The 26,421-nt window shown below is 41.7% G+C and overlaps 2 pseudogenes; both read left to right on the forward strand.

Annotated features, from left to right (window-relative positions):
• The first annotated feature begins 4,242 nt into the window (after positions 1-4,242).
• LOC149250692 (floral homeotic protein AGAMOUS-like) lies at positions 4,243-5,269 on the forward strand (annotated as a pseudogene).
• Positions 5,270-11,286: 6,017 nt separating this feature from the next.
• The window catches only part of LOC149250693 (MADS-box transcription factor 4-like), a 32,738-nt pseudogene continuing 17,603 nt past the window's right edge, over positions 11,287-26,421 (forward strand).

Consider the following 26,421-nt stretch of genomic DNA (forward strand, 5'->3'; position numbering starts at 1 on the left):
CACCCATCGTTTTGTTCTCGGCTCTATCATGTAGAAATACATGGAATCTTGTAGGTTTTTAGGACATCCTGTAGATTTTCCTGTAGTGGCCTATTTTGAGGTCGAATTGAGGAAAAACCTGTAGGAAACAACACAAGTTCACCTAAGGGTATCAAAAACCTTCCAACCATCCATCAGCATCCCTAAGCCACCTACCACATCACCAAAAGAGATTAACTTTCAAACTTGTGTTTCCATAAAAAGAACAAAAAGAAAAAAATAGATTTATTTCAGTCATTTACATACACAGTAGTAATTTCTGATGTTTTGAACTTCCATGCATAAGACAGTAGAATTTCATATATGTTAGCTTTGCATTCTCTTAAATCACAGTTTCTCAATAGCTAATTAGGAAATGGTGTTTTTTTAGCATTGGATTTCAGTCTTTTTCCTTACTGCAGTAGACTAGCTTTCTCTTAGAGTAGATTTCCCTTTCCCTAATTAGTAATCAAGCTTCTTCTAAATCCATAGAAGTATATATTGACAAACCCTAGTGGTCTCTCTCCAGATGAATTGTGACAAAAGATAGAACCATAACTTTTACTTGTGTATACAACACTGTCACCTCCAAGTTTGTACAAAACTCGAGTTGATAAAGTAAAGCTGGTAGCCCCAAGAGTTGCAACATTTGGCTGCAATATTGGTGCTTAACACTTTTTGGAGCCATTGTTAGGGAGTTATCTCAGTAATATGTGATTACTGCTTTCTTTCTTCCATTTCTTGTTTATGATGTTCTACTAGTAGTTTCATTTCTGCAAGAGTAATTTAGTTGTTTTCTTTTCCATTCTACATTCTTTTCTTTCCTTTCCATTCCTGCAAGTAAGATTTCATTCAATTAGTTAACTTTCATTCAGTCAGTTAATTTTCATTCAGTCTACAATTTCAATTCTGCAATCAATTTCAAAGATTGAAAAGAAAACTCAAAACAAAACAAATTTTTTTTTCATGCCTTGTAGGAATAGGGATAACTTATGGAATTTGGCCAAATACCCCCATTGCTTCAAACATCCAACCTTCCCTCTTCCTTGGTGGCTATGAATTGAAGGAACCCTTAGGTGAGCAAACTGAAATATTTGAAGAACCTACATGGGAAGAGGAAGAAGAAGAACGTATTCCTACTGATGCAATGGCTGAAAATAGAAATGACAAAGGAAATAGAGAAGGAGTTGAGGGTGCCTTCCCCATTAGGGAAACCAATGGGGATACTAAGATGAAGAATATAAGCCCCTATTCCCTTCCTCATTTCGATGGTCTGACCTCAAAATATCTAGACACTTTCTTATTTGAATTTTCTGTCATATGTCGAACCTATGACTACAACAATGATGAGCAGAAGTTGAAACTATTTAAATCATCTCAAGGATGCAACTTTGTGATGGTTCATGGGTTTAACTAGGGATAGGATCATAACTTGGGCTCAGATGCAGAAAGCCTTCAACAAAAAGTATCGAGACTATTGTAGGTCTAAAGACAATAAAGAGGAAATTTTTAGGATGACCTTAGGGCATGAAGAATCCCTAGAAGATTATGAAGAAAGATTCCAGATTAGCTACAAAAGGGCCAGGTGCACACTTGAACTAGAGTTACTAAAGCTAGTCCTTATTACAGGAGTAAGGTAAGATCTTCTAGATACCCTAAACTTGTTAGCAGGAGGGGACATCTACTAGTTAGTCTATGAGGATATCAAAACTGCCTTTAGAAACCATTCTAGGGCAGCTAGGAAAAAGGGTAGGGGTAGTCAACCTATGGTCAGTCCATCCTCTTCCAATTCATCCATTAAGGGTGAGATTGGAAACATGCTGGAGGATTTCAAGAGTGAGATGCTACAAATCCTTGCTCTATAGATGGACACTATGCACATTAAGAGAAAACATGAGGAAGAAAAGAGAGCCTTAGCAATTTTCTGCCCTAGATGCACCAAGAGGCACCCTAGGAATGGATGTCCATTGAATTCTATCGAAATCTACTCAGTCTGTGAAGAAAACAATTCCATAGGCAAGTCCCCTTCTCTACCTAGACTAAAAGTTGTAAACAATGTAAACTTTGAAACGGGAACTATAAACTCAAAACGGGAACTGTGGCTAAAAAACGCCAAAAAAACATCAAAAACAATGCTAAAAATGAAAAATGTGTATACTGGAACGATGGTTTTTTTTTTAGGGACAATTTTGAACATGTTTTAGAAATGGCAATGAAAACAAAATTTTCGTGCAAAATATACCTTGAAAACGAAAAAGTGATTATACTAGAACGATGATTTTTTTTTTAGGGTCAATCTTCAAAATTTAAAAAAAATGCTAGTAAAATGATCCAACAACATAAAATGACTCATAACTTTTCATTAAACACCATATGGAAATCAAAAATTTTATTTCAAGATACGATGCATACATAGATAAATTGTCTTAAAAAATTATTCAAAATCAGTCATATTTTCTTGCACACCATCAGAGTTCACATCTTCAGATGAGTGACTAGATGCTGACGAAGATGTTCCATATTCTTCTCTTTCATCAACTAGTGCCCCATTTGAGTCCACATGCATGCCCATCATTTCAAGTTTCAAAATTCTTCTTGATCTACGACTGGTTTCAGCAGACTCCCATCTCAACACTGTTCCTTCTAGTAACAACATTTTCAGAATCTGTATCGTCTTGAAGCAAATAGTTCCTCTCTTTGTTAAATTGAATTCATAAACAAGTATGTCAACATCCTCCAATTTCAATATGTCTGTGCGGTGACGATTTATATTCGTACCCTTTCTTTTTCTCTTTTCACCATTTTTTTTGTCAACTACCATCTTTGGCTTATACACACTGTTAGTGTCAGTCTTTCCAGCCTTCCTCCAGTGATCAAATATGCTCTTACAAAGTGGTCTCAGAGTGTCAAGGTCAAATTTTGTCATTTCAAAGAGTCTTCAAGAAAAATTTGGTCACTAGGCATTAGGTCTAGGGTTTGCTTTTACTCCTTCTAAAGTTGCCCAAATGTCGGTCCATGTCATCATTCAGCTGAGTCTATCATCATTCATAGGGTTTTCATTATCATGTCAGTGTCTAATGAGTCATTTTACACCTTGTTCATGCTTCAGTTGCGCCTAGGCAAGTTCATTTCCCTCTCCTAGGGTTTTGAAGGCAATTTCTCTTGGATGGTCAAATCATTAGCAAAACTTGTATCCAGATGTTCATACACCTTCCCCTATCCTTCATGTACCTTCTTAAATACTTTCCATCCCTTAGATCCCCCAAATTCCTCATTTCTCCACAAACCCTAGTTTCTTGCTACAACCTGGCAATTTTCTAGGTTGGGATTGTGTTTTGCCCTTTTGGACCCCTTTCCCTCACTCGATCTCCACGATTCCACTTTCTCCTGCTTCCTAACATCCTTCCCTACTTCCAAAAATTTCCCCAAGAATTTAGAAGCCTCTTATCCCCTTCATTTTGCTTCATTTCGACAAAATCCCTTGTTCCACACGTCGGGACAAGTTTCACTCAAAAGCTGTTTCAGAGAAATCAAAGATGAATTTTGGAAAACTGAGACAGGTTTGTGTCCACAACATGCCAAAGAAGAAAAAACTCCTTCACTTTTTACACAGGTGTCATGGTTTCAGAGAAATGTCAAAAATATCGTTGCCTCAGGAGAATCGAATGCACCTCTGAAGTGACCTTGGGAAAATCAAGTTTTCTCCTAGATTGGTTGGCCAAATGACTTTTGTGATGAGTCAAATGATAACTAGACACAAAGATCTTTCCAATGAACTATCATGAGCTCAATTTGGAGTTGAGGAAGGCATTCAAAAGTTGACTGTAACAACACTTTGCCTTGAGGCAGCCTCATTTGGCACATTTTGACCAGTCCTGGGAGATTTGATTTTTGACAAGGAAAATGAACTCCAAATTGAAAAATTCTAGCTGGGTTGGAAAGTAGCCTCAAATACCTTTCCAACAAGCTATCCTGCGCCCAATTTTGACACCGGGAAGGCCTCCAAAAACCTCCTGAAAAATGCACTATGTAGCTGAGGGCGCGCTACGCGTCAGAGGCGCGCTACGGGTCAGGGAGCTTTTCTCAGTATTATTTTGCACATGCGCTACGCATCAGAGGGGTGCTACGCGTTGGGAAAGGTGCGCTACACATTGGGATTTTTTCTCAGAAATTCGTCAGCAAGTGTGCAACTCCTCCTCTAACTCAGTTAAAACACAGAAGCAAATGGGTAGGGCTAAAATTCCAATAAAATGGATACCTAGAGACACCTCAAGGAACATGACATTCATGAAGCATTGAAGAAGAAAGTAGAGGAACTGAGCATTTTGTGTGGAGTGGAGGCATGCATGGTATGTTTTGGCCCACAGATGGACCAGCAGATTGCATCAGAGCATCCTGATGTCTGGCCAGGGAAGTCAAAAGCTCTTGAGATCGTTGAGAGATACAGAAGCCTTTCAAAGGAAGAGCAAGAAAAGAAGAAGCTCGATAATTCCAGCTTCCTGGAGCAGAGGATAAAGAAGTTGAAAGTTGAATTGAGCATCAAAAGGAAGGAGAACAGGGAGTTGGAGATGGAGGCTGTGTATCCATGGGATACATGTTTGAATTTTTTACAGATGAGCAGCTAAGAGATCTTGTGGATTATATAGATATTAGGCTTGAAATTGTGCATGATAGAATAAACTTTCTCACTAGACATGAGCATAAGATTTCCAATGGCGCTATTGTTGAGAGCAATATGGTTTCATTAAGGGACTTGGAATGTATTGACAGACAACTAATGGAAGGTGGTGGTTCATACAACTTCATGATGCCTTATCAGAATGGTGATGAAATTTTGAGTTCAGCTGGGGGTCATGTGAAGCCCTATCAGGGCTTAGAAGGTCACTATAAGGCACTCATGTCATCTTGTGGGACAACGACAACAATAGACTATTATTCAAAGGCCAATCCCCTCTTTATTGCATCTTTGAAGGATTATCATTCACCTAGTTCCAAGGAAGTCATGGGTAATGGTGAAGATGATAGAATCAATGTTAGCAATAATCATATGATGGTTAATAAGAGTTTTCCTTTGCTGGGAATTGATGGTGTAAATCATATTCAATCAAGCACAGGGAGTTGCTCGCAGTGGTGTTGTACCATCACACCATGCTCTATGCACAACCCTTTATATTCGACTTGCCCTCAACATTATGGTATGAATCCCACAATCCAACAGGTGCAATTCTCTTGCGAGCCTCACCATCAGTAGTGGTTCAATGAGATGATAGAGTCACAAACCATTCAAAAGGTGTTAGGAGATGAAGGAACCAATTTCACCCACAACAACAGTGTTGGACCTCCTGTTCTGTTAAGTAGATCACTTGGAACCAATGACCAGAGTCACATCAAGAACATTCAAGATTTTGAAACCCTTAAAAACAGCAAAGTTAAGGAGCATGGTACTTGATGATACACCCCCAGCTCAAATCTCAGAATATTTGGAGCAATTTTGGTCAATTTTGAATTTTTTTTGCTAAAAACAGGTTTTTTCCCTCAACGCGTAGCGCGCCGCGCGCTACCCTTAAGTTGGGGAGGTACATTTCAAAAAAAATCAACATTTTTGGATTTTTCATGACAAATTACACTTGCTCAGCCACTTCCAAGAAGTTTCATGGAGATTTGAGCCCCCAAAAGGTCAAAAAACAAGCAAAAAGTGACCTTCTGCCACTTTTTGGACACACAGGAAGCAGTCTTGGGAGATTGCAATTTTTGAGGGGCAAATGGCCACCAAATTGATAAATTCCACTTGGGCTGGCGAGTAGACATCTAGATCTTTCCAACAAGCCCACTTGTGCCTCATTTGGATGCCGGGAAGTGCCCCAAAAGTGGGCTGAAAGGTGCGCTACGCGTTGGGAAAATTTGCCAGTTTTGCACCTTCCAGCTCAGGAATTCGCCCAGTTTGGACCAGTTTTGACTTGTGATGGGATTTTTCACCCTATTTGCTGTAAATTATGTAATTTCATGTTGACATGACACTTTTTTACCTATTCTAGAAGATTCATTCATAAAAGGGCAAAAAATTAATGAATGAATTGGTTTCCTAGCTTATAGAGGCAAGTTGTTTTGATTGCCTAGATTGTAGTGCTCAGTTTAGAATTGGTTGAAACAGCTCCTAGGATGATGAGCTCGACCCCTAGAGGCAAGGGAATGGGTTGGCATGGTATATATTATGTATTTTCTAAATCATTTTCATGGTTGGATAGGTTGGACTCTTGAGGGATAAGCTTAGATTGTTTTACTCTTTGTATCTCTGCAATTTTGGCAAAGGAAAGACCAGGGTTTTGCAGCACTATTTGGGATTCCTGTGGTGTTTTGTGTTGATGGTGTGCTTCTCTCATGTACTTTTTAAGTTTTTTTATGTGTATCATTTTCCTACTCCTCTTTTCTGCACATTAAGTAAATGAAGTGTTAAGGTAGAATTCATGGTTTCTATGCTCTGCCTTTAAGTTTGCTTAATATCTATGTTTTCATCTGTCTAAAGAGAACTCTCGAAGGTTTCTTGCTCTCTTTAGCTCCTCACCGGTCATTCCTATCCATTCAATTAATTCAAAGGCATCAAGACAATCTCCAACCTTGCCCCAAAAAGACCTTTGCAAAAACTGTGTCTCATCCCCGTACCCAAAATTGTTGTGCTCAGTTTTCCAACAAAACTCTAAAAATTTAAAATCAAACCTTCTCTATCAGTTTACTAGCCTAAAATCAGTGTTCTGTATTGGTCATCTCCGCCCTTTGAAGACCTTTTGCCGAGATAGACCCGGAGAGAGCCCTCTCCTGTCCCCGTAGGGCTAGCTACGAGGCTAAGTGGTTTGATGTTGCCTTGGATTTTGTCTTTTTCAGCCTGAGGCCAAATTCAAGTGCTAACATATTGGCGAACATATTGGGGAAGAACAAATGGTTTGCTTGTTGATGTTATTTGTTTTATAAGCTACAGACGGAGCCTGAAGTCATGCCAGGTAGCCTTCGAAATGCTTTTGCTTTGCATTAGTGGAAGTAGATAAACGCTGCTTCAGTCAATCTCCAGTCTAGCTTGTAATCGTGACATCTAACTTGTTAATTGCCCCAGTATGTGTATCAAGTTCAGATTTGATTGTTGATGGTGGAAAACGATCAGACACTGGCAAGGCTGAAATCATTCACCTGGCGACTCTAAATTAGTTTTGAGATCAGATCCAAAGACTCCACTGGAGGATGATCCCGACCAGGAAAAACATGAAAGGACAACATGGACAGATCAGGTATTCAAGTTGGAATTTCATCCAAGACATTTTGTTCTTTGTCATAAATTATTTCTTCTCTATTCCCAAGAATGTCAAGAAGGCTTTGCAACGTATATTGTATTTGAGAAGAGATCCTCGGCCTGCAGTTGATTCTTTCCCTTTGAAGATTGTGAATACCAAAGATTTGCATACCTTTGAGCTTGATCAAGACCTTTCTTCTGAATCTTGTGATGACCATCTTCAAATTGATGAACCTCAAAAGACCAAGACCGATTCTATACCTGCTATACATACCCATACACCATGTAAAATTCTAGATCGGTATAAACCTCTTGTTTTACCTTCTGTTCTCCAAGCTTTCCCCAAAAATTATGATCTATACTTGCCGAGGTTTGATGGTGAATGTAAGAATGTCAACGCTGAGCAACATGTGCAGAATTTTGAGTCTTTTCTAGAGCTTTTTGAAGTTGATAGCGAAGATGTTAGTATAAGGCTTTTTGCTCTTTCTTTGCAAGCCAAAGTGAAGAGTTGGTTCAAAGCCCTGCTTGATGCAAGCATTTCAGATTTCCAGTAGTTTGTCAAAGTTTTTCTCGACAGGTGGATGATCGGACAGAACCTTCTCTTGATTGTAGAAGAGTATAACCAGCTGAAAAGATTGCCAGGGGAGACAGTACAATAGTTTTCAGCCAGATTTAACCAAGTTTATTATTCGATGCCAGTTGATATAAGGCCTACTCCTAGATCTGCTCTCTTGCACTATTCGGGTGCCTTTGATCCGGAGATGGAGTTTCAGCTGAGAGAAAGGGATATTGCAACGCTTCATGAGATGAAAAACGATGCAGTAAATGTAGGCATCTGCTAATCCGAAGGGCAAGGTTGAAGGAAGAAGAGATGAAAAACATAGATCCAGAAAAATCAACATCTCTAGAGGTAAAGCTTGACATTTTGGTAAGTGCAGTGGAAAAGATGATGGACAAGATCAACGCAAGGAATGATTATGATGTTCAAACTCATGGCTCGTTGATTGAAGAAGAATAAGTTGCTGATCCAAAACATCTTCTTTCTGATCCCAGTTGTCATAGTGATTGTTTTATAGATCATTGTGAAGAAGAGAGAGTTGTTGATATGATGTGTATGTTTGATGATGAATTGCCTCAGTTTGATCAGTATGATGATGATTATGTTCTCCAAACAGAAGCTAATCTTGCAATCAAACAAGCAGCTAGTTTGTGGGAGGAAGAAATTCACTTACAACAGCTTGAGTACAATGATCAAATGATGCATAGCAGCTATGACAATGATGAGGAAAGTGCATCAAAATTTGAAGTAAGTGAAGGATCTTTGCCTTTTTGTTTTGATTCGTTTCAGTTCATCAGAGATAACTACCATGCAATCAGAAATCAAATGTCAACAAGTCTTGATTTGAATCATCTTGAGAGCAATGAACATTTTTTTCAAGACTTCTCATATTCAGATTTTCAACCCCCGAAAGCCATTGATTGTCAAGTTGCAGCTGAAGACTTGGAAGTGGACACACATGATTTAATGATTCAAGGTGACTCCGTACCATTCTGTTTTGAATCATTTCAGTTTTTGAAGGGTAGATTGCATAGTAAATCTTCAAATGAACAGCCTATAACAAATCAGCAATGTCTCAGTGTTAATGTTGAGGATGAGACAGATAACAAAATTCTTGAGCAGCCTGTAGCATCAGATTTGCAACCACCAAATGAAATTGAAGGGCAGATTACAGATGAAGTTGTGGAAGACGAAATACATGATTTGATGATGCAGGAAGATTCTATACCCTTTTGTTTCGAAGCATTTCAGTTTATAAGGCAGAATCTTCGTAAAATCTCTCAAGAAAAGGATGAACAGCTAGAAGGATGTCATACATTTTCAATGGATCCATTGCAGCAGTCTTTTCAAGTTTTTCATGATCCAATAGCTGATGTTTTGGATGAGGTTTGCAGTCAAAGTCTTTCTTCATTGACTATGTGTGAGCTTGAAACGTGTATTGATACGAATTTGATCCAGCAGCCGGTTTCTTTCTCATTTTTAGCAGAGGTCTCATCACAAGGCTCAGATCAAAGTTTGCATTCATGGTATGAGGAAAAGAGAAGTAATCCATTGGATGAGCTAAGCTCCAGTGTGCTTGAATTTCAAGATCCTTATGCAGTGTTTTTGGAGGCGGATAGAGAATTCATATCATTCAACGGATTTGTTTCTAAGTTATCATGGGAGTTGTCGTTCATTAGTTCTCTCTTGTTGTTCATAAGTGAGCCCTTGCGGAGAATTCAAACAGCAGACAAGATACTTACTTGGTTGCATTGGTTGTTTCATTTCACTTGATTAGGTGATGAATGAAACTGTTAGAGTAGGTTTTGATGAATAAGCTCCACTTTGAGCATCATTTCCAGTTTGTCGGTTGTGTTTAAGTATTGAGTGAGTTTTTAGTTGAGTGAGAGTCAATTTTTGTTGTCAAGTCATCGTTTTTCAGTCATGCATTTCAACTTGAGTTTTTGACTCCATTGCCCAATGGATGAAGGCACTGTCTAGCTCTCCCAAAGATCTGTTGTTCTTGGCACCTCCAAGGAGCTACCATCCCAATTGGAGCCAATGTTAGTGTCAGCCTTTCCAGCCTTCCTCCAGTGATCAAATATGCTCTTACAAAGTGGTCTCAGAGTGTCAAGGTCAAATTTTGTCATTTCAAAGAGTCTTCAAGCAAAATTTGGTCACTAGGCTTTAGGTCTAGGGTTTGCTTTCACTCCTTCTAAAGTTGCCCAAATGTCGGTCCATGTCATCATTCAGATAAGTCTATCATCATTCATAGGGTTTTCATTATCATGTCAGTGTCTAATGAGTCATTTTACACCTTGTTCATGCTTCAGTTGCGCTTAGGCAAGTTCATTTCCCCCTCCTAGGGTTTTGAAGGCAATTTCTCTTGGATGGTCAAATAATTAGCAAAAATTGTATCCAGATGTTCATACACCTTCCCCTATCCTTCATGTACCTTCTTAAATACTTCCCATCGCTTAGATCCCCCAAATTCCTCATTTTTCCACAAACCCTAGTTTCTTGCTACAACCTGGCAATTTTCTAGGTTGGGCCTATGTTTTTCCCTTTTCGACCCCTTCCCCTCACTCGATCTCTGCGATTCCACTTTACCCTACTTCCTAACATCCCTCCCTACTTCCAAAAATTTCCCCAAGAATTTAGAAGCCTCTTATCCCCTTCATTTCGCTTCATTTCGACAAAATCCCTTGTTCCACACATCGGGACAAGTTTCACTCAAAAGCTATTTCAGAGCAATCAAAGATGAATTTTGGAAAAATGAGAGAGTTTTTTGTCCAAAACATGCCAAATAAGAAAAAAATCCTTCAATTTTTACACAGGTGTCATGGTTTTAGAGAAATGTCAAAAATATCGTTGCCTCAGGAGAATCGAATGCACCTCTAAAGTGACCTTGGGAAAATCAAGTTTTCTCCTAACTTGGTTGGCCAAATGACTTTCTTGATGAGTCAAATGATAACTAGACACAAAGAGATTTCCAATGAACTACCATGAGCTAAATTTGGAGTTGAGGAAGGCATTCAAAAGTTGACTTCAACAGCACTCTGCCTTGAGGCAGCCTCATTTGGCACATTTTGACCAGTCTTCGGAGATTTGATTTTTGGCAAAGAAAATGAACTCGAAATTGAAAATTTCTAGTTGGGTTGGAAGTTAGACTCAAATACCTTTCTAACGTGCTATCCTACGCCCAATTTTAACACCAGGAAGGCCGCCAAAAGCCTCCTGCAAAATGCACTATGTAGCTGAGGGCACGCTACGTGTCAGGAAGGGCGCGCTACGCGTCAGGGAGCTTTTCTCAGTGTTATTTTGCACGTGTGCTACGCATCATAGGGGTTGTACGTGTTGGGAAAGGTGCACTACGTGTTGGTATTTTTTCTCGGAAATTCGTCAGCAAGTGTGCAACTCCTCCTCTAACTCAGTTAAAACACAGAAGCAAATGGGTAGGGCTAAAATTCCGATAAAATGGATACCTAGAGACACCTCAAGGAACATGACATTCATGAAGCATTGAAGAATAAAGTAGAGGAACTGAGCATTCTGTGTGGAGTGGAGGCATGCATGGTATGTTTTGGCCCACAGATGGACCAGCAGACTGCATCAGAGCATCTTGATGTCTGGCCAGGGAAGTCAAAAGCTCTTGAGATCGTTGAGAGATACAGAAGCCTTTCAAAGGAAGAGCAAGAAAAGAAGAAGCTCGATAATTCCAGCTTCCTAGAGCAGAGGATAAAGAAGTTGAAAAGTTGAATTGAGCATAAAAAGGAAGGAGAACAGGGAGTTGGAGATGGAGGCTGTGTATCCATGGGATACATGTTTGAATTTTTTACAGATGAGCAGCTAAGAGATCTTGTGGATTATATAGATATTAGGCTTGAAACTGTGCATGACAGAATAAACTTTCTCACTAGACATGAGCGTAAGATTTCCAATGGTGCTATTGTTGAGAGCGATATGGTTTCATTAAGGGACTTGGAATGTATTGACAGACAACCAATGGAAGGTGGTGGTTCATACAACTTCATGATGCCTTATCAGAATGGTGATGAAATCCTGAGTTCAGCTGGGGGTCATGTGAAGCCCTATCAGGGCTTAGAAGGTCACTATAAGGCACTCATGTCATCTTGTGGGACAACGACAGCAATAGACTATTATTCAAAGGCCAATCCCCTCTTTATTGCATCTTTGAAGGATTATCATTCACCTAGTTCCAAGGAAGTCATGGGTAATGGTGAAGATGATAGAATCAATGTTAGCAATAATCATATGATGGTTAATAAGAGTTTTCCTTTGCTGGGCATTGATGGTGTAAATCATATTCAGTCAAGCACAGGGAGTTGCTCGCAGTGGTGTTGTACCATCACACCATGCTCTATGCACAACCCTTTATATTCGACTTGCCCTCAACATTATGGTATGAATCCCACAATCCAACAGGTGCAATTCTCTTGCGAGCCTCACCATCAAAAGTGGTTCAATGAGATGATAGAGTCACAAACCATTCAAAATGTGGTAGGAGATGAAGGAACCAATTTCACCCACAACAACAGTGTTGGACCTCCTGTTCTGTTAAGTAGATCACTTGGAACCAATGACTAGAGTCACATCAAGAACATTCAAGATTTTGAAACCCTTAAAAAACAGCAAAGTTAAGGAGCATGGTACTTGATGATACACCCCCAGCTCAAATCTCAGAAAATTTGGAGCAATTTTGGTCAATTTTGAATTTTTTTTGCTAAAAACAGGTTTTTTCCCTCAACGTGTAGCGCGCCGCGCGCTACCCTTAAGTTGGGGAGGTCCATTTCACAAAAAATCAGCATTTTTGGATTTTTCATGAAAAATTACACTTGCTCAACCACTGCCAAGAATTTTCATGGAGATGTGAGCCCCCAAAAGGTCAAAAAACAAGCAAAAAATGACCTTTTGCCACTTTTTGGACACACAAAAGCAGTCTTGGGAGATTGCAATTTTGGAGGGGCAAATGGCCACCAAATTGAGAAATTCCACTTGGAATAGAGAGTAGACATCTAGACCTTTCCAAAAAACCCACTTGTGCCTCATTTGGATGCTTGGAAGTGCCCCAAAAGTGGGCTGAAATGCGTGCTATGCATTGAAAAATGGCGCGCTACGCGTTGGGAAAATTTGCCAGTTTTGCACCTTCCAGCTCAGGAATTCGCCCAGTTTGGACCAGTTTTGACTTGTGATGGGATTTTTCACCCTCTTTGATGTAATTGATGTAATTTCATGTTGACATGACACTTTTTTACCTATTCTAGAAGATTCATTCATAAAAGGGCAAAAAATTAATGAATGAATTGGTTTCCTAGCTTATAGAGGCAAGTTGTTTTGATTGCCTAGATTGTAGTGCTCAGTTTAGAATTGGTTGAAATAGCTCCTAGGATGATGAGCTCGAACCCTAGAGGCAAGGGAATGGGTTGGCATGGTCTATATTATGTATTTTATAAATCATTTTCATGGTTGGAGAGGTTGGACTCTTGAGGGATAAGCTTAGACTGTTTTACTCTTTGTATCTCTGCAATTTTGGCAAAGGAAAGACCAGGGTTTTGTAGCACTATTTGGGATTCCTGTGGTTTTTTGTGTTGATGGTGTGCTTCTCTCATGTACTTGTAAGTTTTTTTATGTGTATCATTTTCCTACTCCTCTTTTCTGCACATTAAGTAAATGAAGTGTTAAGGTAGAATTCATGGTTTCTATGCTTTGCCTTTAAGTTTGCTTAATATCTATGTTTTCATCTGTCTAAAGAGAACTCTCGAAGGTTTCTTGCTCTCCTTAGCTCCTCACCGGTCATTCCTATCAATTCACTTAATTCAAAGGTATCAAGACAATCTCCTACCCTTCCCCAAAAAGACCTCTGCAAAAACTGTGTCTCATCCCCGCACCCAAAATTGATGTGCTCTATTTTCCAACAAAACTCTAAAAATTTAAAATCAAACCTTCTCTATCCATTTACTAGCCTAAAATCAGTGTTCTGTATTGGTCATCTCCGCCCTTTGAAGACCTTTTGCCGAGATAGACCCGGAGAGAGCCCTCTCCTGTCCCCGTAGGACTAGCTACGAGGCTAAGTGGTTTGATGTTGCCTTGGATTTTGTCTTTTTCAGCCTGAGGCCAAATTCAAGCACTAACACACACCATTGAATGGGTGTGTATTTGTGGCATACCAATGTACTTCAACACTTGTAACATCCTCGTTTTCTGTAAAGACCTTTATAACTTTAGCAACCCAGAATTGATAGCCATTGGGATCTCCATCTGCTAGCACTGTGATCATGCAACCCTCCTTAATATCCTATACTAAACCCCTGTAAAGGTCTTCCATGGCTTCACGTTGTGCACGAGATCTTCTGGAACCAATATACATCTCTCTTTCCTCTGCCTGTGAAGAATTAATAATACCTTGAGATTGTTGTTGTTCAACAATGTTTATTTCCTCATGTGCATTCGACACATTTTGTGGCCAAACAAATAGATTTTTCAAAGGTATATCTTCATTTGTTCTTGTTGAAATGATATCACTTTGATTATTGAAAAATGACTCCTACCAAACTGAATCAGCAATGTCAAAGTACTCATATGTATATCTAATACATTTTTTGATTTCTTCTAGGCAAACAGAATAATTTATATCTCTATTTTGTTTGCGTGCATTATGAACTTCACCAACTGATTGTAATAACAATATTTTTTATGCAAATATTGGATGATCTGGAATGAACTTCAAAAATTGCAAACCTATTGACGGTGCCCATTCTGCAGTGGTTGAATACTTCTTGCCCCATATTAGTGTTTTCCCATCAATTTTTTTGATACGAAATTGATGTTGGAAGCTAATGTCATTAAGTTGTTCAATGCATTTCCCCTCACCATATGATCCCATAATAAACCTTCGCATGTCAACAATTTCTTCCAACACATCAAAAGTAGGCTCTGGCATGTATGATTTCTTAATACATTCAATTAATGATGGCAAGCTCCCAACTTCCTTCCTCCTCAATGTGACTGAAAAATGACTGAAAATCTGATCAATATGGTCATGAGTGTGCCCAACAAGAAGGAAACCAACCTTTACCTTCTGAAAAATTCTCAATTCAACAAGAATGTTTAGATATCCAAAAACAACTTGATTTTTGTTTTCACGGCAAGTGTTTTCCAGTTGTAGATACAAAACTTCTGGAAGATTACCAGACCAATGAGAAAGCACATCATGAATTATGGTTATGGTTAGATTTGCATCATTATGAATATTTGGAGCTGTGAAGTACACCTTTGGCAAAATTTTATGATTGAAGACCATACAACCGACCAAGTGATACTGAATAAAATTTTCCTCCTGTAAATTTTTAGGTGTGCAAACAAAATGTGGTAAAAGTGTTTTCTTCTGGTCCATACCATCAATTATCAAAACCAAATATTTATTCGGATTATCATAACACTTCTTTCGATGCTTGTACAACTTTTTCATTTCATTTGTTTGTTGTTCGTGATGCCCTTGAAGTTCTTTGACAATTGAATCTACACAACATAAAAGAAAGCCATTAAGAAATATGTTTTCATACTTGATGAATATAGAATTTAAAAAGTTAAAGTTATGAATGCCTACCTCTTTCGGACCCTTCACATTTTTCCCTTTTTTATTTAAGAGAAGCACATGTACTGCAAATCCCCATGCTTGTCTTCTTAGGAATATGGACATTGTTGAATTCTTTCTTCCACACCTTCACAAAATATTGATATGTAATAAACCGGCCATGTCCCTCAGCACCTTCTGCATATTCTTTGTATAAGTTGTAGATTTCACGTCTTGAAAAATTATTTGGAATATGTATTGTCTCTCTATTTGGCATACACTCTCCATGCTTTGAAAAGAAATCTTTCATCCATGACATTGCAGTATTTGATAATGGCCCAAACTGTCCTTTATGACGTACTTCAGAATAAAATGTGGGATCCTTTTCCAAATTTTCTTGAATTATCGAGAGATGAAAATTCCCAATCGAATGAAACATTTTGAAAGCTTTTCTATAGATAAATAAAGTCTTAATATGATAATCATAACCTGACAATGTAGATTGCATGCACCCAACTAAATATGAATTTTGCATGCTTTTATTCATTGACAAATATCTCTTCCTGCTCTCTAATGCAAATTTGAAATCCATATGTTTCAAGCAATCTTTTTGGCAAAATTCACTTGAAATGAGTGTGCTGATAGAACTTCTTGTCGTTAGATATTCTGGTCTACCCCTTGTATAACTAGAACAATTTGCATTGATACGAAATGGTCTGCTCCTACTCTTCGATACACTATTTCTTGGCAACATCTCCATCATTGGATCATCATTTGTACAATGATTTTCATCATCAATAAGAGGAATGTTATCCACACTATGATCAACTGTGCTTTTCAAATACTAACTTGGAGGATATTCTTCATCTTCCCCTTCTTCAGTGCTACTGTCATAGTCCATATAATTCGGACTCAATGGAAAATTTGACTCGATGTTTATTGGATATTCTTCCTCATGTGCATTTTCAGTGTTGCTCTCATAGTCCATAGAATTAGGACTAAGTGTATCATCCTGTCCTTCATCACTGCTACCTTTATACTCATTAGAATTAGGACTAAGTGCATCATCCCTCTCTTCATCACTATTGTTGTCATAGTCCTTAGAATTAGGACTAACTCGACACCGTGGCACTCCATACTTTTGAAATTCATCATCCTGCTCTTCATCAAAGATGCTCTCATAGTCCTTAGAATTAGGACTAACTGGACACTGTGGCACTCCATACTTTTGAAATTCATCATCCCACTCTTCATCAAAGCTGCTCTCATAGTCCTTAGAATTAGGACTATCTGGACACTGTGACACTCCATACTTTTGAAATTCATCATCATGCACTTCATTGTTGCTACTCTCATAGTCCTTAGAATTAGGAATAAGTGGACACTTTGACACTCCATTCTTTTCAAATTCATTATCACGATCTTCATCACTGCTACTCTCATAGTCCTTAGAATTAGGACTAAGTGGACGCCATGACAATCCATTCTTTTGAAATTCATCATCATGCTCTTCAACACTGTTGCTCTCATAGTCCTTAGAATTAGGACTAAGTGGACACTGTGACACTCCATTCTTTTGAACTTCACCATCATGCTCTTCATCACTGCTACTTTCATAGTCCATAGAATTAGGACTAAGCTGACACCGTGAGACTCCATTCTTTTGAAATTTGTCATCAAGCTCATCATCACTACTGCTTTCATAGTCCTTCGAATTCAGACTAAGTGGAATTTGTGACTCTTTATTTATTTGAAATTCTCCATCCCCTCTTTCATCAGTGCTACTCTCATAGTCATTAGAATTAGGACTAAGTGGAAGAATTGACTTTCTATTCATAGTGGAAGAATTCCCGCTATATTCATCCATATGAATAGAGTTGTTACGCGATGAAGATGTTGATGTTGTATAAATCGAAACTTCACTATCAGGACAATCCATCCCTTTCAAATAGAAGATGTTGAATGATACAAATGGAGAGTCTCCTAGAGGTATTATATAGCTTAAAGAATGAAATTTTCCCTCCAAAAATTCCCCTCCCAAAAAATTTCGCGAAAATACAATTTCCCTCCTAAAACTTTGTGAGATTTATTTCACTTCATAATTTTATTATGCAATTTAATGAAAAATGTAAACTAATTTTTTTTTATGAAATAAATCATTAAAGTTAAAATTGTAAATTATAACTTCTACCTAAATTATTCTAATAGTCAAAGTATATAATATGTACTAAACAATTGAATGTTTTTTTAATTTTTTATAATACATTCTGAAACAAATTAATCCCACATTCACCCCGCTGTAAAACAATTCCATACTATTTGCTTTATCATATTTTCATTAATCGCCATAAAAAAATTAACATGTTAAAATTTATGAAAACTAATTAATCCCGCATTCACCGTACGGTAAAACATCTCCGTAATTTAACCTATATATTCCATTATCACTATTACTCACATTACATCAAGATTTTCTGAGGTTCGTTGAAAGACTTTGAGTGAATTTGTGGAGCAGCTACATTGGTATCAACAACATATTCAACGAAGAATTTTCGCAATTGAAAGGTCAATTAAATATTTTTCCTTGAAAATTCTCATATTAAATTAGTTCAATGAAGTAAATTTTTTTTTTCTAAACTTAAGATTTTTTATCAACCAAATTAACCAATATTTCTGCTGTGAGCATGGTGGGCCCACGAAACCCCCATTCTGTAATTGGTAGGCCACCCTTCCGGCCCCCTCCACAAACTCAACCACCCCTTCCCCCCACGTCCTCCCCCATACCCCATGCCTACCCCCTCAACCCCCATCTCACTACATCTCTCTACTTCCCCCCTACACCACAGCCTCTACTCCCCCCTCAAACCTCATCCCACTCCACCCCGCTAACTCTTCCCCTGCCCCTCAACCCTTATCCCACCGTAGCCCTTACCCCCCACCGCCCCACTACCCCCTCACCCCTACCCGGCCCCACTACCGTTTGCTGCCCCACACCCAATCCTACCCCCGACCCAACTCCTACCCTATCCTCCAGCACCCTCGTTCCCCCCCCCACTTACCTCTACCCCCCCATTACCCCCCCTACGCACCCCCCACCTTACCCCTCTACCCCCCGCTTACCCCCCTTACCCCCCCCAGCCCCCTCCCTTACCCCTCTACCACCGCCTTACCCCACCCCTTACCCCTCCCCTTATCCCACCCCTCACCCCCCTCCCCTTACCCCCCCTTACCGCACCCTACCCCCCCTACTGCACCCCTTACCTCCCCACTCAGCCCCCTCCCGTTACCCCTCTACCACCCCCTTACCGCACCCCTTACCCCCGCCTTACCCCACCCCTTTCGCCCCCCACCCCAGCCCCCTCCCCTTGCCCCTACCCGCCCCAACCCCCTGCCTCCGCCCTCGACCTCCCCCACCCGCCCTCAACCCCTCCCTCTGCCCTCTGCCTCCAGCGCCCACTACCCCACTTCTCCTGCCCTCCCTCCGCCCTTGGCCTCCCCTGCCGCCCAACCCTCCTCCCTCCACCCTCAGCCTCCGCAGCCGCCCACCTCGCCTCCCTCCACCCTCAGCCTCCGCAGCCACCCACCTCGCCTCCCTCCGCCCTCAGCCTCCACCACCCACTCTCCCACTTCTCTTGTCCTACCTCCGCCCTCAGCCTCCCCCACCCGTCCCTCCTCCCTCCGCCCTCAGCCTCTACCACCCGCTCCCCCTCCCTCCCCCTCCCCCAGCCCCTCCTTTCACCCTCGACCTCCCCCGTCGACTCCTCCCGCTCTCCCACCCTCCCTTCGCCCTCAGCTTCCCCCATCAGCCCCTCCTCCCTCCACCCGCCCCCTCCACCCGCCCCCTCTCCCGCCTCCTATCCTCCGCCCCCGCCTCCCACCCTCTACCCCCTCGACTGGTCGCGCCCCTCTCCGCACCACCCCGGTGGGCCGCTGGCCCACCCGGGGTGGCCGTCCGATTCCCGGAATTGAATGGCCACCCCGGGCAGGCCTGCGTGCCGCTGGGGTGGCGTCGGGATGGGCGCAGCGACAGCCCTCCCTGCGCCACCCCGACGCCCTGCCCAGTGTGGCCGTTCGATTCTAGGAATCAGACGGCCACCCCGAGCGAGTCGACTGGCCGTCGGGGTGGCACGGGGATGGGCGCGATGACAGCCCCCCCCGCGCCACCCCGGCAGCTCGTTGGCCCGCTCGGGGTGGCAGTCCGATTCTCGGAATCAGACGCCCACCAGGGTGGCACCGGGTGGGGCGCCGCCACCCACCCCTCGCCACCTCGGTGGCCCACTGGCCCGCCCGGGGTGGCCGTCCGATTCCCGGAATCGAACAGCCACCCTGGGCAGGCCGGCAGGCCGGCGGGGTGGCGCAGGGTGGGGCGCCGCCACCCACCCCACGCCAGCCCGCCCACCCCGCGCCACCCCGGCGACCCGCCAGCCCGCCCGGGGTGGCGTCCGATTCTCAGAATTAGATGGCCACCCCGAGTGGGCTATCGGGCCACCGAGGTGGCATGAGGAGGGCCACCGCCCCCTCCCCGCGCCACCCCGGCGACCCGGCGACCCGCCCGGGGTGGTTGTCCGATTCCCGCGAGGGGAGGGCCACTGCCCCCTCCCCGCGCCACCCCGGCGACCCGCCGACCTGCCCGGGGTGGACGTCTGATTCTCGGAATCAGAAGGCTACCCCAGGTAGGCCGTCGAGGTGCCATTGGGAGGGGAGGCGGTGCTCCCCGTGCCACCCCGGCAGCCCGCCGGCCCGCCCGGGGTGGCATGGGGAGGGGGCGGCAGCCCTCCCCGTGCCACCTCGGTGGCTCGCCGACCCACCTAGGGTGGCACGGGGAGTGCCACCGCCCGCTCCCCGCGCCACCCCGGCGGCCCGCCGGCTCGCCCGGGGTGGCTGTCTGATTCCTAGAATCAGACGGCCACCTCGGGCAGGCCGGCGGGCCACTTGGGTGGCGAGGGGAGGGGTGCGGTCGGCCGAGCGTGCGGAGGGCAGGAGTTGAGGGTGGGGGAGGGGGAAGGGACGCGGGGCAGATGGGGGAGGAGGAGGGAGGAGGGGCGGGCGCGCGGGGGAGGCTGAGGGCGGAGGGAGGAGGGGCGCACCAGTGGGGTAGGCCGAGGACTGAGGGAGGAGGGGCGAGCGGGCGGGGGAGAGGGGATGGGAAGGGTGGGGGAGGCCAAGGGTGGAAGGAGGTGGGGCTGAGGGGGAGGGGAGGGGGAGGACGAGGGAGGAGGAGGGGTAGCACGGGGTATAGAGGAGGAGGGAAGAGGAGTGGGCAGGCAGGGGAGGCCGAAGGCGTAGGGAGGTGGGGCTGAGGGCGAGGGGGAGGAAGGAGGGGCGGGTGAGTGATCGGGGTGCCGCCGAGGGGGGATGGGGAGGAAGGAGGGTCGGTGGGGGTAAGGTGAGGGAGCAGGTAGGGGTAAGGGGGGTGCCCGAGTAGGGGCTCGGGAGGGGGGTAAGGGGGAGAGGTGCGGGTAAGGGTTAGGGGGCAGAGGGGTAGGGATAAGGGTGGTAGGTAACGGGGTGGCGCCCGGGTAGGGGTAAGGGTGAGGGGTTAAGGGGGTTGCCCGGGTAGCGGTAAGGGTGAGGGGTTGAGGGGGGCGCCCAGGTAGCGGTAACGGTGGGAGGTTAGAGGGTGCAGGTAGGGTAAGGAGAGGGCGCGGGTAGGGGTAAGGGGGGAGCCCAGGTAGGGGCTCAGGTGGGTGGTTAAGGGGGGAGTGTAGGTAGGGGTAAGAGTGGGGGATTAAGTGGGGAGCCTCGGTAGGGGTAGGATGGGGGCGTAAGAGTGCGGGGCGGGGCCAGGTAAGGGTGAGGGGGGGTCGGTTAAGGGGGGAGCCCGGGTAGGGGTGGGAGGTAAGGGGGTGACCCGAGTAGGGGTAAGGGGGAGGGGTCTAAGGGGAGGGTAAGAGGGGGACGTGGGTAGGGGTAAGGGTTGAGGGCCGAGGGGGGAGGAGGGGGAGAAGGGAGGGGTGAGGAGGGGGTGGAGTGGAAGGGTATCGAGGAAGGGGTGCGGTGTGGGTAAGGGACGGGTAGGGGGTTAGAGGGACGGAGTGGAGGGGCCAGGGGGATAGGGGGAAGAGGTGGGTGAGGGTGTCGAGGGGTTAGGGGGTGAGGGGAGGATAGGGCAGGGAGAAGGGAGGGAGGGCCGAGGGAGAGGGCGGTAGGTTAGGGGGGTAGGAGGGAGGGCTGAGGGAGAGGGGGGGGTTTAGGGTCGAGGAGAAGGGGGGTTAGGTAGGCTGGGGTGGCCATATGATTGCGGGGTGGGGTGACACAGTTGGGGGGGAAGAGGGGGTAGGCTATAGGGGGTTGGGGGAATGGCAAGGGGGTGGAGTGGCGTTGGGGGTTGGGGGCCAGGGGGTAGAGGGTGGTGGGGGCCGTTGGGGGGGAAGTGGTTTTGGGGAGGGGTGGCGTGGGGGTAGGGGCGAGGGGTGGAAGGGGGTTAAGGGTGGGGTTGGATGGCCGTCCGATTGCGGGGTGGGGTGGCGTGGCGTGGCGTGGGTCAGTTGAGGGGGAAGAGGGTGGGGGGCGTGGGGGGTAGGGAGTGGGGAAATCGCCTGCCATTCCGTGGATGGACGGTGTGGTGTGAATGGGCTTCTGCCATTTCTTAGTGTTAATATTTTTTAAAATCAATTATCTGATTATACAAATTAAAAAATTTTGATATATTTTTGTTGTGGATTTAAGTTAATATGTTTTCGTTATTTACTTATTTATGTGTTTCTATTTTTCAGGAAAATAGCATCAAAGAAGATTTCTCTAAATATGTCTGGACCAAATACACTTAAAGGTGTATCTTCAAAAAACATTGGTGAACGAACTCCACCTGAGTTCATGGCTACAAATCTTTCAAGTGCCTTAAATGATAAGAACATGATTTCAGATTGGAAGAATTAAAAAGAGATGAAATTCCCATCAAGAATCTGGTATGTGAAAGAAAAAGAAAGTCAAAATGTGAACATATATCTATATCTTGATATACCGAATGAAAATGGAATTTTTGAGCTGATGGGAAGAGTCATAGATATGTGTTCGGTACCGGACACTGAAGTTGTTTACATACTTACAAAAGCTCCCAAGTCACATGAAATGGTTAAATATCGACTAACATATTCATTGTATGACACGAGAGAGGTATCTACAAAGTTGTGTAAACAAATCGTAAATGAGATGAAACAAAACATCATAAGTATTGTTATTTATATTTGTATTTTGCTTTCTTGAAAGTGTCTCGCTAATTTTTTTTAATTTTGTTTTTATTGACATATGATATTTTGTTTGGCAGAATTTTGTTGAAAGTTGTTCAATTAGGTTCGGAGGCATTCATTTCATAGAGCATGATATCATGAAAGTTTTCAGCAATTTTTACTCAGTGTCAGAGGAAGATATGGAAATCAAGCAAAATGTAGTAATTGATGATGCTACAAAACTACATCCAAAGGATCAGAAAAAAGGCCTCTAGCGGATAAATCTAGCAAGGGTAGACAAGTTACTTTTGAGGGCGATGAAGTTGAAACTGACAGTGAAGCATATGTTTCCGTTACTGAAGATGACATTGGAACTGAGAAGAGTCATAAAAGACCAAAAGTAACAATGCCCAAGAATAAATCTGTTGACAATGTTATGACGAAGAAAAGTAAAGTTGAAGATTTTGAAGTAGTCATTACCAGTAATCAAGAACCTAGTGAAACTTCAAAAGAAAGCAGAGAAATTGTTACACCAGGAGCTGACTTAGAGGATGGCATTATCAAAACAAAACAAAATGCCATTCGACAGAATTTGACAAAGAAAAACTTAATTGATGGTGGTCGTACATTTCAGCTTAATGTCAGACAAACCTATATGGCAAGTGAAGGACAATGTCAATATCAAGTCAAAAAGCCACACCATCTGCATGTTCACAACTTGAAGATATTGATGAGGTATAATCCATATGCTCATGTGGTTAATTATGTGCTTCTTGTTGATCCAGTTCAAGTTCCAAACAAATAAGCATTTGATAAGTCAAAATGTTTTGAATACAATTATTATGTGCTTGGGGGGAACCATTTTGTAGAAGCTCAAAGACAATTGATGGAGGAATATCCCAATAACCCATGTTTTGAAACAACGAAATGTATCATTTATGCTAGTTTATCGGATATAGAAGCAAAGTTAGTGGCATGGGATCATAATTCATATAATGAATATAGGATGTCTATGACTTTCATCCAAAGGGTTAGATTTATTCATAGTGAATTTCAAGAAAACATGGTGGGGATAGGATTAATGTTACTGCAGATTTACGAAGGGAATGTTGTATGGAAATAGACTATCAAATTGAAGAGAAACCCAATTCAAAAGGTGGAAAACGCAACCTTCCTAGTGATATATTTAGAGGTGTTGATAACATTTTCCAATTGGCATTTAGAACTGGAGATGTTTAGAAGTTGATTGATGATATTTTTAGAATGTGGGAAAACATTGGCATTAAAAACCAGAAGGTCAAAAAGTCTAAGCCATTGATATGTGGCAGCAGTAAATCAGGTCCTGAATTGAAGCAGCTTCTAGAAGATATGACTATCACACCTTGGAGAGCAATGCAAGGAGTGAAAGATGAAAAAATTGTCAAAACAATATTATCTCGTGTGAAGTCAGGGGAATTATCATTGGAGGAAATGTCTGAGGAATTTCAAAAGTAAGTTTGTTGAATTATTTTTATTTATTTCTAGATTATAATTTTCTTTTAAATAAAACATGTTGTTCTTGGTAGTATTTGTTATACATATCATTATATTGACTTTTTGTTACTTTATCTATGTAGTCACAAAGTTTACATGAAAATTCAAGAACAAATGGTTAGATTGTTGAATGAAGATAGTTGGGATGATGTTGTACGCAACTATCTAGATTCAAGTTCTACGTCAACATTAAAAGTTTTTTATCTTGCATTTAAAAAGGTATCTTGATTTACACATTCATTTTTATTCATCTGTGTACTATTTTTAATTTATAACTTACACATATATTTTTTTATTTTATAAAAGATGAAGAAGGATGATAATAGAGTGCCAACTAGCTTCGGAACCTTTATTGAAAAAATAATGACGGAAAGACTGAGGAAGTAACATGCTAAGAATGTTGAACTTGATCCAACTCTTACACATTTCATTTGGAATGGGCTAGAAACTGTTCAATATCAAGTAATACAAGGCGACTGTGAAGACATTGCTAAACTCATACCTAAAAGGGAGTATGCCCTAGTTATTGCAGATATTCCCCATGGTTTCAATATTCCAAATGTTGACTATGATAGTGACCCTTATACTTATCAAGCTCTTAGTAAAGTGGTTGCGGGATTTGTAGAAGTCACGTCATCACCGTTATGGAGATTTGTGACATTTCATTCAGACACACAATTGGCAATGATATTGTCAAGCTTCAAAGGGAAAACAAATTCAAGGATGCAGCTTACATGGTAAGACGTTTGAAATGTATATTTGATTAATATTGAAAAATTCATTTATGTACAAGTTGATTGAACTTTTACTATTTCATGTTACAGGCAAAAGTCAAATCTTCTTAATCATGACGATCAATTATTTATAAATGATTGTGAGTTCATTCATATTGATACTTGGGCAAAAGATGATAACTATATGTCTATGATTTTTAATCGGGTGGACGGAAAGAGTCATAGCCAAATACATATGAAGACAAAGAAGCAAAAGGAGAGATAGTTAACATTTATCAAAAACCACAATTATTGATTAACTATCTTATAGACATATGTTCAAATGAAGGAGATTGGGTTTTGGATTTATTTTCTGGGTCAGGTAAGTTTTATTGTATAAAATTGAATTTCAATATGTTAATTTTTTAATTAATATGTCATTGTACTAATTTACTTCATTATTTCTTTTGTGCTTCATAATTAGGTACAACACTAGCATGCTGCCTTCAAAAAGGAAGAAATTGCATTGCAATTGAAAAAGATCCATTACAATGCAATTTCATTCAGCAAAGAATTAATGCTCTTCAATTTCTTACAGATGTAATGCAAGAAATTGGGTTGAAGAAAGGGGACTTTAGTGAATCACGTGTGGCAAAAAAGGCAAAGGAACCTCAACCACCATTACATGGGATGTTTGGAAAGACATACATTGGGAGATTCGCAGACATCAAAGATCCATTAGAAGATGAAAATGAGTAAAAGGAAGCAGAAAATATTGTGGAAGAAGACAATGATGAAACTCTAGAGGACGAAGAGTTTGGATTATGTGACATTGTTAATTAAATTTAAGTTATGCTTGGAAATCAAGCTCATTTTTTTTGTAACTTTTAAGTAGTTATACTTGCAATGTTTTGAATTTGACATTTTATGAGAAGAATATACCCTCAATTAAGGTTGTTATGCATTCAATATTTGTAATATGTGATTTTCGCATGTCAATTGTAGCAAAAAATGATCAAAACGTGTAGTTTTTTAATTATATTTATGTCAAAAATGGTTATTTTTATGTCCATTGTTAAAAAACACTGTTTTTTAGAAACAATTATTTCTTGTCGATTGAAAAATTAGTTAACGATGTATAAATATGTAGAATATCAAAAATTCAAAATATCAAACTTCTTATTTAAATATGCGAAACAATAAAAACCTCACTACAAAAAAAAAATTAAAATAAAAACAAGAAAATATGAAGAAAAAGACCACTTCAAAAATTATTAAATTTACAAAATAATTATTTACATTTCATACATTAGAAAAAAAAAAAAAAACCTTTTAAAAAAAGGGCCTAGTGTAGAATTACCACGTTTTTAAATCAGCATAAAAAACACTACCATTATAAAACACAATGTACATAAAAAAATTTATAGTGCCAAAAACTAAGCTTTAAAAAACACGTGTGTTCTGCATAACCCATTTTCAAAATCGGGTCTCTTTTTTTCTGTCTCTACAAAACGGGTAATAGTATGGGTTCCCTTTTCAACGTTAAAATTGTTTGTATATCAAGGACTTGAAGGGGT

The sequence above is a fragment of the Pinus tabuliformis genome, chromosome 7 (assembly GCF_031772625.1).
Source record: "Pinus tabuliformis cultivar Carrire ecotype Pingquan chromosome 7, CPIR1, whole genome shotgun sequence".
NCBI lineage: Eukaryota > Viridiplantae > Streptophyta > Pinopsida > Pinales > Pinaceae > Pinus > Pinus tabuliformis.